The following is a 6,000-nucleotide window of genomic DNA, read 5'->3' on the forward strand; positions in this document are numbered from 1 at the left end:
CCACTGCCACCTGCACTGCCCCATTGCGGAGTAGTGGTGAGTTCGAGTCGCACCCAAATGTCCCCATTTCAGGGTGTCCCCATAGGGCATCCTCCCTGGAGCAGGAGGGCCGGTAGCTGGAGCCATGCATACACCATGGCACACATTGCAGCTGGGCATCGCCATGCACCTCTGTAGGACCGAGCAGGGCAGGGATGTAAGCCCGAGCTGTGCTGGAGATGCCCCACGGGGCATGCAAACGGTAGTCCTGCTGCTGGAGATATCTGGTGCCAGCGTGGTGCTCGTGAGCCTGGTGCAGCAGGGATGCACGCAGCCAGCAGAGAAATGGGGACAGCCTCTCGATCACACCACGCAGAGTTGGCAAATTGCCGTGACTTAACAAATTCCTGCTGCCGAACTGAGCCGTGGAAATCACTCCAGCATGCACTGGCGGCCCCTGCACTTGTGCAGGCTTTGCTTAAGCCACATATTCGTCTGCTGCCAGGTAGGGCAGGGTCCAGCCTGTTCATCACAGGGCCGTCCCTATCTGACCCAGCATTTGGGATCTCCCTGTGTGCCTCAGTTCAGGCTATGAAGGCTTTCCAGATCGGGGTGATCCGATGGCCAACCTCCCCCACCCTGTGCCAGCTACTGTCACTGGGGAAGCAGCAACCCAGATGACTCCCTTGACCACTGCAGTGGGAGGAGAGCGGCAGGCAGCCTACAAGGGCTGGACAAATCGCCTCTGATGGGCAGCATCAGACATACTCCATGAGCCATTTGTTGCCACTCCTGCCAGGGATGTGCACGGAGCGGGGGGGAACCATTCCCACTGGGGACCGAAGGGGCATGGGTTGCTGTGGAGGACAGATGAAGCCCAGTGCTAAAAGGATGAGTTTCTACAAACTGAAAGACAATACTTTGTGCTCCAAGGATCGAGCATGGCAGGGACCAGAGCTCAGTCCCTTTTGCTGCCCCAGTGCTGAGGCCTCGGTAATGGGGCCGGAGATGCAGCCCAGAGCAGGCTTTGGGCTACACTACCCGTGTGACATTGTGGCTGTGCATTCAGCCTCACTGGAAAATCAAAACCTCGCTGGTTAATTAAAGTCTTGGGCCCTGAGATCTGCTTATTCCGTTCTGCAGCAGTAATGCTATAAAAGTGTTCCGCACAATTTCAGCCGCAGTGGCTACAACCACAGTTAGAAACCAGTGGTTTGGGGCAGGAGCAGCTCTTCTCCTTATTCCCCAGGCATCACTTTGCATGGACAAAACCACAGGAAAATGTGTGCTGCGTGCACACATCCCCACGGCAGCACATCTGCCTACCTGTGCTCGATGCAGGGGGTGGTCCTGCCATGTCTCCATCCCAAATCTCCACCTTTTGAACCCAAAGCAGTCTCATACGCCCCATCACCACCCAGCCGGCTGCGCGCGGGCAGCCCAGCCCCACAGCCCCGCAGGGCTTCAAGGTGGGGGCCAGAGGGGAGGGGGCCATGCAGGCGGGTATATGCTTTTTATTTCAGTAATTCTTTTATCTTGTTCTTGCACCCTGAACAGTATGAGCGTTCATCAAAGTAATTGACGCGGATGAAATTAGCGCTTCCTGCTATGTCGGACAGATAAACTTTGCTGAATATTGATTTTGCACAAAGAAAATGACATGTGCTTGGTCCTCACCCTTTATCTGGACGGAGCAGGGAGATGCTGGGGGAGGTGAGGGGGGAAGGAGGCAAGCCTTCGCTGGAGAAGCATCCATAAGAATTACTTTTATCTCTTCTTCCACAAGAAGACAACAGAAGATAAGGCTGGGCGACAGTGCTGGGGGAGGCTAAGGGGGAATAGGGGAGAGGAGCTCAAAGACCTCTGCTGGAGCTGGACGCGGGGCTGGGCTGGGGGCTCTTTGTCAGCCGCAGGGTTTGGCATATAACAGCTTCCCAGGGATGTGCGTCACAAAGAGTGGAAAGGAGTGTGGGCTCCCCCTCATCCCACCCGCAAAATGCCCTCAGCAGGGTGCCCTGCCCTGCAGCCTCACGCCCAGCCCCCAGTCCAGAAGCTCAGCTCCATCCTTGTCCCCAAGCCACCATTCCCCACTCCGATGTTTGCGCAGAAGGTTTGCAGGATGCATTCACCCAGCTGCTGGGTTTTGTGTTAACACCACGCTCTGCAGAGAGGGGATATGGGAACAAAGCTTGTACATGTGCTGCTTTTCCCAGAGCGTCATTCTCTGAGACTTGGGGCGACCTGAGCTCTGCACACAGAGCATCTTGTGGTGTAAGCAAGCAGCCATGGGCTTTTCAAAGGCTACAGAATGTATTTATACACGGTATTCTTCCTGGCACAGAAGCACAGTGCAGACCCCTTCAGATGAGAAAAGCAGAGGTAGCCCTGACCCAGGCTGATGGCTCCTGAATCACTAGGAAAACTAAGCACTACCTATTAACAGGGACTTGTGGCTGTTCTTGCACAGCCTGACATCCTTGTCAACATCAGCTTACATAGCAAGTGGTTGGGAAATTTGAGGAGTGTTTAGAATCACCATGTCCGAAGCCCCGAGAGATACAATGCAAGAGTCGAGTCAGGATTATGCAGGCCAGGGGCAGCTCACCAGCACTAGCATGGGGATACAAATGGAGGTTTTTTAAGACCAAAACAAGACGGTTTAGAAGGCGATGAACCTGAATTCCCTGAGCTGTGCTGGGACGGGCTGGGCATAGAGCAAAGGCAGTAGGGACCTTGGGGATGAGTCCTGGGGGCTCTTCAGCCCTCTCCTGAGTGCATCTCCTGGTGGAACCATCAGCAGGGTCGGCCAGCAATCTGCTCTCCTTGTCAGGTTTAGGAACTTCATATACTAGTGGATACTTGGTGCCAGCAAGGGGGTAAAGAATGGTGCAAAGGAACTGATGAGGTCATGGGGGGTACTTGCTTATTTGGATTTTATTTAGACATGTAGATGTGAAACACCAGCAAGCTTTGCAGCAGACAGGTCTTCCTGAGCAAGGCCATCTTGGTCTTTCACTATTTCCTATGGTGGACAGAAGGTGGGATCTGCTCTCAGCTTCCTCCCAGGAGCTGGGTACTGTACCTCATGGCACTGAGCATGGGAACTGGGCAATCCATGGAAAGAGGCCAACACTCTTCAAATGCCAGGAATGTGAACCAGCCCAGCTCTGCACTTGTTTGACTTCCCAACATCCAACCAGACGCCTCAACTAGAAGAGTATTCCTTGCCTCCTGTATTCCTTGACAAAACTGAATCCAATATTAATTACTTCCCATCTGCAGACTTCAGTGTCATTTCTGTGTCAGTTTTTCTTGGCTAATGTCCACTGATGAAGGCTTCATTTAAGCAGCATGTGCTTCTCCTTCATCCTCCCACTCACTCACACAGGGATCCAGTGCTCTCAGCACGTTCTGTGTCCCGCTCACATCAGGCTCTCCTGTTTTCTTCTTGGGTAAGGGGAAGCACAGCCTCACATTTGTTGGATTGTTACAATTTCTAGCATCTCTTTCTTGATTTCCCCCCTCCCCAGACATACCAGACCTGAGGGGATAAAAAATAAAAAAATAAAAAATAAAAAAAAATCAAAGCCTTTATTTTGCTGCTTGTACTTTCTAGATACCATGCCCTGACATTGGGAGCAAACAGTTATTAAATAAATGCATTGTTAGGCATGCTTTTAGTCCTGACACCTCTGGCAAATCTGCATTTGTTATTTAGTGAATTAAGTGGTTTTAAATCAAGTTATAATCGGTGGGTGCCCTTGTAAGCGGTATTTTATATCCTCCTGAGTGTGCTTTGTTTGCAATTTCTGTACAGTTTCTTTAGGTGCATTATATACTTTCCTTGAAATAGCAGCATTCTGTGCTACAGTATCCAGCTGCATAGAAAACTTCCTGCCATTAGCATTAGCCCTTCTGTCACAGCTCACCATCCCAAACCTTGTCCACATGGGTGCAGTGTCTCTGTCTTGATGTGCAGCTTTTGGGGTGCCCATCTCAGCTGGCTGCTGCAGCAGATCCCCATTTGTCATCCCCATGTCCTCAAGGAGGGTGTTCTCTGGGGTCTCATTGCCCACTCAGCTTCTCTCTAGGTGGATCTGCCAGGGTTTGGCATGGATCAGTGCTTCCTGCACCAGCTCCCACTCTGTGCTCCCATATAGGCAAAGCTGGTCCTTACACTGCAGCTTATGGCTCTTCTTCCTTGTGCTGTGATCTGCTTCCCAGCCTTAGCCAAAGTGAGGTTACATAGTGTCCAGCTTGCCATGATGTGGTCACCTCCATCTGTCCATGGCCAGGTCATCTTTGTGGTCATCTCCATCCACATTACAATCACCTCCATGGTCACATCCATGACAGGGCCATCTCTACCTCGTCACAACACGGTCTCACCTAGAGCTTAGAATCCTGATCTGACACTCAACGCAGCACTACTTTCTGTGGCAAGGACCAGGGTGGAGAGCCTCTAACTTTCTGGTATCTTAAGTGAGCTTGAACTAGCCTTATGAGCCCAACACTGAAGGCCTTAAAAATTCAGAAGCTGGGCTTGACCAGTCCTCAGGCTTCCCAACAGCCATGCAGCAAGCCCTGCTCACCATCCCATCACAGGCAGCAGCGGTCATGGCATTGCCCAAGTGCTGCCCTTTCCTTGCTGCCCATCCCTATCTTGCCCCAGGATGGCATCCACCCCACCCCACCCCACTCCCAGTCTGTTTTCCCATTTATCTCCTCTGCCTGGTGAATATACATAAATATGAGCAACTGTGTCTGTGTGTGACCTTACCTGCCCTGACTAAATTCATGTAGTGTCTGTGAAGATAATTCTAAAGCCATAAGAAGATAATAAAAAAGGAAAGATTTAAAAAAAAAAAAAAAGGGCAAGCATTGTGGTTTGTGTTCTCTTATCTAACCTCCTGCAGGCCCGGGTGAGAGCAGTCCCTTGGTATTTAAAGGGATGCTGCAGCTGGGAACACAGCAGCAAAGGAATGGGGATGGATACACTGGGGACAGGTCCCTGCCCTCCCCGTAGAACATGCAGAGACCTGGGGTAAGGGGAATTGGCCACAGGGAAAGCCCAGTGGCTGCATCCCCCAAATATCTGCCCGGCTTGATCCTTCAACACAACACCTACAAATGGTGGGCAATGGGAACAGATGGGGTGTGCCTAGGGTGGCAGCAAGTGGATGCATAGCCCCATGGGCAGCTGACCTCAATGAGCTGGGGAGACCAAGCTGGGAAAAACGAAGCTCCAGGTGTGATTTTCCATCTAAAAATACCACTGCAGCTGCACGCAGCCTTTGCATGAGAGCGCATCGATTGCAGCAGCAGAGGAAATTATCAAAGGGTTCATCTCAGCGGTGTCATCGTTGAATGGAGCAGGTTGTCAGATAAATGTGAGCATGCAAATGGAATGATCAGAAGAGAAAAAGTGTGGCAGCCTCCTCAAAACAAGATTCCGAGGAGAGGGTGAGATGTCTCCAGTTGTCCACCAGCTCTGGAGATGGGGGCATGATAAAATGTCAGAAATCCAGGCATTGGTGATTGCTTTCTCAGAGGTGTAAATATCTGTGCACTCTGAGCTCGGAAGGCACAATGCCTGGGGGAAAATAAACATAAGCAAATTCTGAATGTACCCAAGCTTTGATCAAAAGCGCTTTCCTCTCTTTTTCCCCTTATCTGTACGGTTTTTCATGACTGGGATCTAAATGGAGTAAGCCAAACCATCATAGTCAGTAAAAATACTAAAACGGTACAGAAGAACCAAAAAACACCCTGAACATGTGCAACGACAATGCGATTATTGGGGTCACCACACCTGTGGGTCTCCCCGCCGCCAGGGACACACGGTGGCACGACATCCCCAATGGGCAGGCTCCTGTGTGCGGAGCGGCTGATGGCCGAGGACAGCCACAGTCAGACACGAGAAGAGGGACACCAGCCCACTCCCCCCCTTTTCCCTCCTCCCTCCTCCCCCCCCCCTCCCGGTACATGGAGAGGGCTTTCTTCTGCCTTTGTTCGGCATCT

The sequence above is a fragment of the Meleagris gallopavo genome, chromosome 17 (assembly GCF_905368555.1).
Source record: "Meleagris gallopavo chromosome 17, MGAL_WU_HG_1.1, whole genome shotgun sequence".
NCBI classification, from domain to species: domain Eukaryota; kingdom Metazoa; phylum Chordata; class Aves; order Galliformes; family Phasianidae; genus Meleagris; species Meleagris gallopavo.